Source organism: Anolis sagrei, chromosome 2 (genome assembly GCF_037176765.1).
Source record: "Anolis sagrei isolate rAnoSag1 chromosome 2, rAnoSag1.mat, whole genome shotgun sequence".
In the NCBI taxonomy this organism is placed as follows: Eukaryota; Metazoa; Chordata; class Lepidosauria; order Squamata; family Dactyloidae; genus Anolis; species Anolis sagrei.
In genome coordinates, this window is record NC_090022.1 from 90,597,610 (window position 1) to 90,609,917 (window position 12,308).

The window sequence follows — 12,308 nt, forward strand, 5'->3', positions numbered from 1 at the left end:
GCATAGCCCATTTAATTGTCAGTGTTGGTGGGGAAGCAACACTACCATTCGAGAGAAAAACCTAGAACACTGTTATCATGTCCATTCAGAGAACCACTTATTTTTAAAACTTATCACTTTAAAAAGCAGATAAATTAAAAAGCTTGATCCCAATGCTACATAAAATTCTAAACTGTTCCATTTTCATTTTCAACCAAAGCAAAGCCTATATGACCACCTTGCATTCATTCCCATTGATCCCATGTGAAACTGTTTCTTTATTCTTGATACCCCCATGATTACAATTTCATTAAATTTGCAAAAAAGGACTTTTCACATAATTTTCTTTTAAGAGTACCAGACATACCAAAATTACAACAACCAGATAAGTTCCACAATGTTTAACTTAACAGAACCATTAATGAAAAGTTGCACTCCCACAAAAGCGCAAAGGACAAACAAGGAAACTCTTCTATTCTTTCCCCACCCCACTGTCATTACAATGTGTTTTAAGGCAACATAGGACACCTGCTTAATAATTATGCATCCTCAGCCAATCCATGTGTACAGTACAACCCCAATATCCACAGGAACTACATTACTGAAGCTACTGTGAAAACAGGAAACTATGGATAATAGAAAACCCAAATGAAATGAACACATTTTGGCAGAAGTTACCATAGTCATGCTGGAGGACCTAGAAAATTCCCAGAGACATATCCTCTCTAGGAATTTTCCAGCATGACCCTATGCTAGCTTCCAGCAGAAGCTTACCATAGAGTCACCTAGGGGGACCTCAAAAATTCTAAGTGAGGACATAGGGGCTGTATCCAAGTGGTGTCATTTGGGCTTTGCCTTAGTCCAACCACCATCATGTTTGGTACAGATAATTATGCTCCCTCCACCATCACCACCACCTTCTCCCGGTTGCGCTAGTCCATCAGATCATAGAGCAGCATTGGGATTGATCACATGGAATATGGCAACTAAATCATAGGGCCCTACTTGAAAATATTATTAGGATGCATCTGCACTCTAGAGTTAATGCAGTTTTTAACTACCATGACTCAATGCTATGTCTTCATAGGGGTTGTCAGTCTTTTGCCTTCTTCACCAAAGAGCGCCGGCAGACTACCAACTCTGAAGATTCCATAGAACCTAGCCACTGCAATTAAAGTGGAGTCAACTACATTAATTCTATAGTGTAGCTGCACCCCTTGAATAGCTGCTGTTGGTGGAATCTCTGAGGATTCTAGGTGATGCACACCAGATGCTCTTTGATCCAACAGTCTTCAATTAGTGAAGGAAAACCTACTGGATAAACATCTAGTGGGTACAGCCATAAAACACAATTTATAAGATAGGAATACTCCTGTTTGTTAAAGAAAACAAAACAGCACATTCAGCAAATGGAGAAGGAACAAGTGTTGGAAGGAGGGAGATTTCTCACAAATTAAAGCCTGGGAACATTTTTAAAAAATAAATAGGAAGGGCCCATGCAGGCTTCGCCAGGGAGGGAATTTTACAGCCTGGATGTTAATTCTTCTCTTGTGCTTCTCTTACAGTACCTTTTATAATTATATCCTGACTTAGTACTCTATTTTAATCATCCAGATGCAGCAAGTCTCAAAAGGTTTTGAGAGAAGATTCTGAACCAACAATTAGATTATGAGTCAGTGCATCTGATTCTGTTATTCCAGATATTCCAGTGGATACTGAAATTTCTAACACTTGAACATCTGTTCTGTAATAAAAAGTTCCAAAAAGAGTGCACATAACACCTTTCTAAAAAACGAAACATCATTTTGATGAATACTCAGATATTTCAGGGCATGGAAACTATTAGCTTAAGAGAAAACAGAGGACATCATCCCGCACAACAAGTAAAGTGTTGGGAATTATTGTTTTTTTTCTTAAGCTTCACAACACCCCATTTGATAAATTGAGGTCTTGATAAATTGAGGGGGGGGGGTGTGGGTGCCATCCCTGACACTATCACATTTCTCCTGCCCATATATTCAAAAAGTGTTTTCTCCACTACTTAGAAAAGGAAATGAGATGCAAAGGGTGAGAGTTTAGGATAATCTAAAAGAAGCACTAACCTCCTCTACTCTTCTGCTATTCCTTTGATGAGAAGTGCTAAAAACCTGCTATCATTTTTCTGCCCAAGTGTACACCCGACTCCTCATAGGAAAAAAAGCATTAGAGCCAAAGAGGAAGCGGGGGACCATGGGAAATTGATGTGGGAATGATTGACACAGACCCTGATGGTAGGAAACACAGTGAGTTGAATCCCTATGCTGCCCCATAATTTCCCCTCTGTCCCTTGTTGTTCCCTGCTTTGCAAAGGGCCATCTGATGAGGTCCTAAATGGTTTTCTCAAAAGCTTTTAATAGTGGGAGAAATACTCCATCTCTTCAAGCAAGCACTGAGATAATATATAAAAGAAAAGCACCAATTACCAATATAGTTGGAGTTGTACAATCTTTAATAAAATGTTTAATCTTTTTTGGCACAGTTCATATATCAAGTTAACACAGATGATCAAACATGGCTGGACAACAGGTCAGAATATGAGTTCAAAACTTCACCACATTGATCAATTGCAAGCCAAGGGCATGCACATCTGTGCATACCTTGGATTCTTTACCTATATTATCTTCCCTACATTAATCACTCAAAGAGGCAATAACTCCAGGCAAAACAGACCATACAAGTGTTATGATTTGTCAAGTTAGAAAGTATGCACAAGTGTAAATGCAAAGTCAGCAGGGTGGTAACTTGTTCTGAAGGTGATACTTCTTTAGGTAGAGCTGTTTTTCTCTGCTGGGTATGCCAGGAAGTGCAAATCAACGTAACATCCATGTGAGCAGGGCTAAGGTATATAGGGTCTTTCCCATCCACTCAAAAAATTTTCACGTGACTTGCTTGATTGATGTGGTTGTTTATTTTCAATGTAATAGGATAATCAATCATAAAACTGCACCTTGAGCTGCATTCTTTTTTCTGTGAATGAGTACAGACCAGAACTTAGAAAAGTTGGTTGTTGTCATTATTTGAGTACAGTTAATAGCACCCCCAATCGTTATGTTTATGCTGACTGAGCAATTCTGGGATATAGCACAAAAAAAACCTCTTACTATCTCATCCAATGGGGTAATTTCCCCATCATACGCTGCTTGTTCTCCCCTTTCAGGATGGAGTCCATTATATGATGCATGTGTACTTTTGGTCACGCTCCATCCAGAAAGAGGAGAGCAAACAGCATATGCCACTGCGGCAACACAGAAGCCTTCCCGTGTTGCCTTACCAGCAGTGGAGATGCAGGGCATGAAGCAATGGGTTCCCACACCCCCTGCTGGGTGCCCATGGATTTGCCATGATACTTAGCTAATCCTTTGTGATAAAGTCCTTAGGCTAAATTCTAAATGGATATTTTGTGTTTGGGTATAAAACACTGACTCTTTTTGTCCATAGGAATACTACATGTGTGTTATTAGGGAGATATGGTAGTGTGTACTTTTTATTTTGAGGAGCATCATGTTATCACCAATAGTGTCAGCATGAGTACCTTCGCTATTGCATGTCTCTCAATTTCAACTGAATCGCCAATTCATGATCCCACACTCCTACTTTTATTTTAAGTAATTTCACCATTTCAGCTATGTTAATTTTTTTTCAAATAAAACTTAAAATAAAAATATTGCCCCAGGACATCATTTCAATCTTGAAAGTCTGTAAATCTGTTGCCATTCAGATGATGTCGAACTTCAAATACTTTGAGCTCCAGTCAACAGAAGCGGAATGGCCTCATTGCACCAGCTAAGTGATGGGAATATGGCACAACCTGCAGCCATTGATAGGTTTTCTCATAAATAGCTGCAGGTTGTGCCATATTTCCATTACATTTCTGGTGTGATATGACCATTCTACTTCTGTTGTCTGGGTTTTCCCAACAATAACAGGGAATGGGTTTATCATAGGGAGGAGGCAGACTGGCAATGAGATGCACATGACATTATGTGATAGAGACTGCCATCAAAGTGATGGTCCTGCTTCAATGCCAGATTGCCTACCTTTTGCAATAAAATCCTTAGTTCATAAAATTGCTATTTCTTTCTGTAATTATATATTGATAACCAGACCAAACTCCTGATTATGTTGAATTCCAAGTCCTGTGATCCCTAGCCAATGGTCAAAGATGAGGGGTGGATGAACAAGAGCATTTGGAGATCCACAGGATCTTTACTTGTAGCTTATTTTATACACAGAGAGAGGTATTTATGGCTGAAAACCCCCTATGTGTGTACACAACACACACATATGCTCATACCAGGCCATCTGGGATTAATCAAAACTTAGAATAATAGCAGTTCTTAAAGTTTATTACATCTTAAAGCAGGAGTGCAATGATTCAACAGAGTGACTTTGAGCCAACAAAAATGTGGTCTTAATAATGGAGGTTTTGGATTTACAGTTTAAATGAAAGAACTATCCCTCTTGCCACTGAGGCTTGCCCCAGGTCATTATTTTCTGATGTGTTCCACTTGATTCCCAATCCCTATGATCAGAAAGCTTAAGGAAAACTTTCAAGTAGCACATTCAAAGATCTTAGCTGAAATAAAAAGTTGAAGTATCATGTGACTGTTTCTGTAATTAGAAATTTGATTGTATAATCATTTTGAAGGTCAAAACATTACCATCAGACATGATAGAGGTGGACATCATGAAAATTGGTATGACAGAGTGGATGAAAATAATTCTAAGGGATGGGAAACTAGGCACAAAACAAAATTGTTGTCCTCCTTTCACAGCCTGTAAAACCTTTAGAACATCATAGTACTTGACCTTCAACTATATCAGGTACCCATTTTCTGTGTCAACTGCTAAAAATGTTTTAATTTTGTCCCTGGGAGAGCTGTGTGTATGCATTTTATATTGTATTTGCTGTTGTTGTTTTTTAGGTCTACAAGTCAATTCCACTGCTTACAGGGTTTTCTTGGCAGGATCTCTTCAGAGGGGTTTGTCATTGCTTTCCTACAAGGTAAAGATGATTTGCCAATGTCACTCAGTAGATTTCCATAGCTGAACAGGGATTTAGAACCTGAACTTCTAGGCTAATATTCAAACCACTACACCATGCTGGTTCTCATTTAAGATTTAGCATTTAGTTGTAATTACTTGCTGTACAAATTTTAAGCTACCATTCACAAATTGTACATTACAATAGCCTAATCAGGAAGTTATCAGAACATGGATAACTGAGGTCAGGGCTGCCATTCAGCAGATTTCACTGTGTTTTCTGTGTATCTTTTTGAGTTTTTCAATGGATGCTGGTGCCACTTGAGTTATTGTACAATGGCTTATTGGCCTATGCATTTTGACTAACCCTGTATATTGATAGACCCATATGCACAATGTAAGCTGGGTCTAGTGCCTGAGTCTGTCAGTCATACTGATAACAGGCAGACCTGGGGCTATAGATGACATTTCCATTTCCTTCCCCAGTCTGATGCTCCATCTGAGGAACTGAGCCATGATGCACAACTAAGAATGCAAATTAAGCGATTTAAGTATTTCCCACCATTATTTAATTTCCATGGCATAATCCCATAAAATCCAGAGGTTTGTAGTTTGGGGTAGAGGAGATCCCTGGCTGGGAATTCTAAATGTCCCTCTCTAAACTACAAAATCCAGAATTTTATAAGATGTTGTTGTGGAGGTTAATGAGGGATCACAGTGCTATAAATGTGTAGTGTGAAAGAAATCCAAGTCTTAATAAATTTGCCAAAATTCACAACGAGACAATCATGCTATTAACACATCATTCTTTTAAAGTTTTAATGGGAAAAATACTACAGTATGATTCTCATAAAGAAAAAGGCTACAGCTCACAATACAATTGTATTCTGTATTATAAAGACTCAGCAGGAAAAAAAATCAAGTTTCATGTGAGGGAAGTGGTGAGCCCTAACTTTTAAGTCTGAAGGTTAAAACAACTTACAAAGCTGTGAAGGTGACAGGAAAAAGATCCACAGCTCATTAACAGACATCCTAAGCTCAACCTTTTCATTAATTTTCCCAGGCACCATGACTAATTATTTTAATAAAAATAACCACAGTGTTTTGCCAGCAGACATAAGCCTTTCAGGACCTACCAGGGGAAAACTTAGAGGACTTATTGGGAAATGTTGTAAACAGATGTAATGCAACATCTGCAATATGCTCATATGCTAGAAAAGAGGGCGGGGGATCTTAAAACAGCAAAGGGGGGGAGAGGCGGACGAGCTCCCTCTATCAGCTCCAGCTCCTCATGCGGGGACATGAGAGAAGCCTCCCACAAGGATGATAAAACATCAAATCATCCAGGCATCCCCTGGGCAACGTCCTTGCAGACAGCCAATTCTCTCACTACAGGAGCAACTCCTGACACGACAAAAAAAAAATCTTCACTAAAACTGGTTGAGTTCTGGTGTATTGATACTCCATCAGTACTTGCTTGCCTATCACCCTTTCCATCCTATGGAGAGAAGGTCTTCCTTTTTAAATAATAATAATAATAATAATAATAATAATAATAATAATTACTATCTTGCTTGAATATTTTGTAGCTCTTGAAAGCATAAAGATTCATACTGTTTGACTCATCAATTACAGGACAATATTTATTTACTTTTGTTAGGATATTCTCAGGTTATCATATGTCCTCCTTTCCCTAAATACATCTTTTTCAGAGCAACCAATTTTTTTGAGCAACAGTAAATCCAATTATTGTGAATCCATGGAACAAAAAAAGTGCCTTTTAGAGAATATCCCATCACTGGGGCAGCTAAGATTATAGCTTGTACATTTAATATCATTTTTATGCTCCGATGGGACTCATGAGGGGAGGCAGGAGGGCAAAAGAGTGGCAACAGCAGTTGAGGTGAGAACGGAAGTTCCTTCTTCTCTTCTGGATAACCCAATGTTTATTTCCTCCCCTTTTTCTTGAGACCTTTCACCTTTCGTTCCTTTCACTGCCCAACAGTACTTGGGCATCTTGGTGATTTCAGTTTCTCTGCTATCATCCAACATCACAGGGTTGTTGTGGGAGACTACAATGATAAGTAGGAATGAAGGATGAGCCTCTAGTCCCAGTTTATGTTGAGATAGTATATTGAGGTCCCAGGATCTATTGATGGTGTTATTAAATATTACTAAATGATAATTTAAATTGTTGTTATTTAAATACAGTGGTTTAGAATGTTGAAGCAATTGTCACAACCTATATAGTAGGGATATTAAAAGTGAGAGTTGTCCTAGGTTTGAAATAGCTGATAAATCTCTCTTCTTCTTCTTTTTTTTTTTTTTTTGCTTTTCTAAATATTTAACTCAGAATATTCTACTGAACAAATGCAGATGGGAAGTAAAAATATATTACCTTGAGTTGATACATTGGATACTGTCACTGCAATATTGGTTGAAGTCATCAAGATATTTAAATCTCTCTCTTTTATTATTCTGATCTTCTATAACATGTTGAATTGTACTGCTAGGATTTTCATGTTTTCTGTTTGTTCTGTTTTCCACGGTGAAAAAATGAAAAAAAAAATGCTTCAGAAAGACAAAGAGATAGATAGATTTCTTGAATATTGGAATCTGGACTGATTTTGACCTTAATATTGGCATAGCCACATTCTACTTGATGATTGCCTCTTCATAATTACCAAGCTGTAAGCAAACTGATGAGGTTTAATAAAAATGATAGGCAAAATGTCCTTGTGGGGCAAATGGAAATGCACTAACAAGTCATGGAAGCCACAGCAAAAACCATCAGAAAAACATTGATAGACGCAACTCATTGATTTGGCAGGCCCTGTCATGTCACTGAAAATCATTGTCCTCATGTTTTCATTAAAATGTAGGACTAACATGACAGATATATCAAGTATATATACTGAAAACATTACCTTTGGGAAATTCTAGGAGTTATGACCAAAAAAAAGTAGCCTTTCCAAATTCTGATTATTATTATATATATTGTATCCTATTAAAGCTGGGACCACAGTCTTCCAGTTTGTTCAACTCCATGGGTATTAGCCAAAGACTCCTAGCAACAGAATATTGCATTCCTATGGTTTTCCCTGCCAAGAAAAATATGAACTTGACTATAGTAAAGAAGGTGTTGCAATGGCTTAAAATGTCAGGGTTGCAAAACTTGGAATTTTGCATTAATCGTCCCAACACTCAAAAATTAATTAAAGTAACTATATTGAATTGGGAATGGTATTACTCCTCTTGAGCAACTGTGAAATAACCACACTACCTCGAGTAAATGAGAAGGGACCTCTTTGAATGCCTTAGATTAGAAGAAGCTTATCCTCTGATGGAGTCATATTTTTAAGCTTGCCGTCCAAGCTTTGTACACAGATTCCAGCTTCTACTTCATCCTAGAGCTAGTCAGCCCTGCAGCTGTACTCTGAACTTTCCCAACCCCAATTAGGAAAAACAAAAAATGAAGTGAGCAGCTGAGGTTTCAAAGCAACCTGACTTCAAATGATTTGGTAAATTTCTCTCCCTTCTTAAATTAGAAAAACAGACAGCCTAACCCTGGAAACATTATGCCAGAGCACAACTAGAAGAAGACATGGGCTGGCTAAGAAGTTCAAAGGTATTAGCCAAAATCTATTAAATGTACCATCTGTTTGTCCCCCGAGTACTTTCCCATATCTCTTTCAATCCATCCTTAGATTAACTCGATCTGAAAATTCTAGTTAAACCATGTCATGGCATATCTGTTGAAGACATCTAGTGCTATGATAATAGGAATAGCATTATGAATGGCCAAACTGAGGATTAGAGATGACTGCCTTCATTATTCATCTTAATCGTTTTTTGTTTTTGTTTTTTGAAAAATGATGAAATGGAAAGCTAAGACATTCCACCATCTTCTTTATATATTATGCATGTTTGACTTATTGGGGATTTATTTTATGCTTTTTAACAAGTTTATATAACATACATAGAACCAGGCACACATATATATAATCATATACAATTGCAAATTTAGCTTAGGCTTCCATATTTCTCCAAAAGAACTTTCTGGTGCAATATCAAACCCGAATTTTGTTTTGCAGTGAATGGTTCTCATAGTCATGGATATATAGGTACCCATTGTTGTGTGGTACCCTAACTCTAAACAACTGCATGGTCTTGGGAATCTGATCAAGAATTAGAATTTTAAATGTGTATCAATGATCCCTTGGGCTCAGTAGTCTTCTTACTTGACTTCAGGATATTGAGGCCAAAAGGCTAGTGATATATGGGGACTTTGATATATATGCTAAAACAACCTTGTTGCTGGCAGCTCAAAATTTCATTGCTTCCATGTCTGGTGAGGAATGTCTTCAATTTATATTTGGTCTAACATCTGTGGCATTAGATAGATTTGGTGAAATTGATACGAGGCTACCAAGAATGGCATCATAAGCATGGCCATATGGATTTTGACCTTCATATTGCTTGTAAGGCTGGTAGACAGAACCTGATGGACTGCTCTTAGAGACTTTTGAACCTGGAGATTTTCCTGAAGTTTGAGCTATTAGTCCTTGATGAAGAATAATTTGTTGTTGTTGAGTGCCTTAAGCCATTTCCAACATATGATGACCTAAAGATGAATGTATCATGTGTTAACTATGTAACCATTTCTTCCCCCCTTCTGCAGCCTAATGGAAGCATCATGTCTGCTAAAATAGATGGAGTGGGGGAGAGTAACAATTGTGGCAATAGTGTCACAATCATGTGTAAGTAGTGATTGTGAATACAGAACCATTGTGAATACAGAACCAATATAGATGAGTACATTTATGTAATTATCCTAAATTCATCATCACTACTTAGTCATAATTGTGACACTAATGTCATGATCATAATTCTTTTCACACCTACAACTTACTTTATGGGCATCAGCTACATGGGGAGAAGGAGATCCATCTACCAGCAAGTATTCCTAAATAATGTGGACTGTTGGTCATGGTCATCTCTTACTATTTGGAGGGATGCGGTGATAAGGCAGCTCTTTCCCACCCCCCCACCCCCAAATTGTTGTCCAATTAGCCATTCTTGGGCAAGATATAAGAAAAAGCATCTCAATTGGAGACTGGGTTTTTTTGGGTTTTTTTGGATGAAACGGATTGCTCAAATCAAATCTAGCTTCAGATCTCACTTTGGACAGAACCACCTTTAAACACACTGGTCAACATTATTTTGTAATAGGGTTCTCTAAGATCTCTCAGTGGGTTTATTGATATCATCAATCAAAGTATCCTTCTGACAGTTCTACCATCCATGATTTGCCACTAATAATCAAATTGTGCTTAACTTTATTGGCTCATTAAATGTGAATGTATAAACGGAAGCTTTTCTGGTTTTCATGGAAAATTGTTTTCATCAGACAGATCATAAAATAAAAACCCAAGTAACATTTAGTCCTTTCTACTTTTGCATCTTGTCCTGCAGGCATTTTCAGAGAAAGAAGTTCAAGGGAAAATGAATACCAAATTAAATTAATAAATGATCCAAATGTCAAATGCCTAACAGATTCAAGTGCAGTCTATTCTTTTTGCCATTAACTCTGGAGCAGCCTGAGAAGAACTTCTGTCAAAAGCATAGTGAAATTTCTCCCTATCTTTGGGACACAAATTGCGGAAAGCAGAAATATCTCACTAATAAAGGAGGAAAAATACACTTGAATGGGATAACTCATGTATTGAGCAGCACTGAGGCCATTCTTATCTCATTCTCTTAATAGTGTGATGGTGGGTGTATCTACACTGTAGAATTAATGTAATTTGACATCACTTGAACTGGCATGTCTCAATGATATGGAATCTGGGGATTTGAAGCTTGGGGAGGTACCAACACTCTTTGCCAGAGAAGTACATGTGAATGTATCCTACTCCAGTGGTGAACTTCTTTCAATATTTCACAAATAAAAACCAGTGTAAAGTCAAGCAAAACCAGAGAGTGATCAAGATGGCAAAAGTTATTAATGAAAGATAACACACAAGCTAGGTATAATTGCAGTAGGACAAGGTAAGATTTGGCTTTTCCTAAGACTTCATCATATGGCAGCCAATGCCGATCTAACCCCAGTCACCCATGGAGCCAACCAGCTCTGATCACACAACATCATGCCGGCTCTGTGGGTGAAGGAAGGCAGAACTGGCATGCTGCCGCCACCACCCTGGCAACATGGAAGGCTTCCTGTGTTGCCATTCCTTCTGTGGGGGAAGCTGTGCCCTCCACACACACCCCATGCTTCCCCTGTGTGAAGAGCTGCCGGAGGAACCCGGCGAAGCGGGGTGTGTGGTGGTGGCTTCCTGACACCCAGCAGTGAGCTGGAGCACCACCACTGAAGGTATGATGAAGCTTCTAGTCTTACCCCTTGTTAAATTGAACCCAAGCTGTTTTTGCACCTTGAACTAAGGTTCCTTCTGCACTGCCAAATAATCCAGATTATCAAAGCAGATAATCCACATTATCTACTTTGAATTGGACTATATGAGACCCCTTCTACATTGCCCTATATTCCAGGATCTGATCCTCCTTATAATAAAATTATCTATTTATCTCAGATTATACAGCAGTGTAGACTCATATCATCCAGCTCAAAGCAGATAATCTGGGATCAGATTCTGGGATATAGGGCAGCGTAGAAAGGTCTACACTGCCATATAATCCAGTTCAAAACAGATAATCTGGATTTAATATGGCAGTGTAGAAGGGACCTAAGGGCCCTTCCACACAGACATATAACTGCTTTGAACTGGGTTATCTGAGTCCACACTACCACTACCACTAAAATTGGATTGGCTGAAATAAACTGAGGACCAAGCGGGAAACTAAGAGAAGGGAAACCTGGAATATTTTAAAAACAGAAGTAAAATGAGATGATAAACATTGAATCAGGACTGTTCCTGACACACCTGGACAGTATGGTGGCTGCTCCTTTCATAGGCCCTTCTACACTGCCATATAAAATCCAGATTATCTGATTTGAATAAGATTATATGGCAAGTAGACTCATATAATCCAATACAAAGCAGATAATGTGGACGATCTGCTTTGATATTCTGGATTATATGGCAGTGGCTGCTTCAGCATTTCACTTCTACACACCTCAAAAGGGCCAACCGCCTTGTTGGCCTTTCCAAGACAAGTGAACAAGATAATTACAAATGGGCTTTTGTTGTATATACTGTATAAGAATTTCCTGTTGTTGTTATTGTTTACCTTCAAGACAACTACAATTTACAGTGATCATTTCATAAAGTTTTCTAAGCAAGATT

At 38.3% G+C, this 12,308-nt stretch overlaps 1 long non-coding RNA gene across 1 annotated transcript in view; it reads right to left on the minus strand.

Annotated features, from left to right (window-relative positions):
• Positions 1-2,467: 2,467 nt before the first annotated feature.
• Positions 2,468-12,308, minus strand: part of LOC132768901 (uncharacterized) — a 67,137-nt gene continuing 57,296 nt past the window's right edge. The window contains exons 4-5 of the long non-coding RNA XR_010909181.1: positions 7,400-7,537; positions 2,468-2,985 (exon numbers count right to left, since the gene is read on the minus strand). This is a non-coding gene — a long non-coding RNA (uncharacterized lncRNA). The remainder of the gene's footprint in view (positions 2,986-7,399; positions 7,538-12,308) is intronic.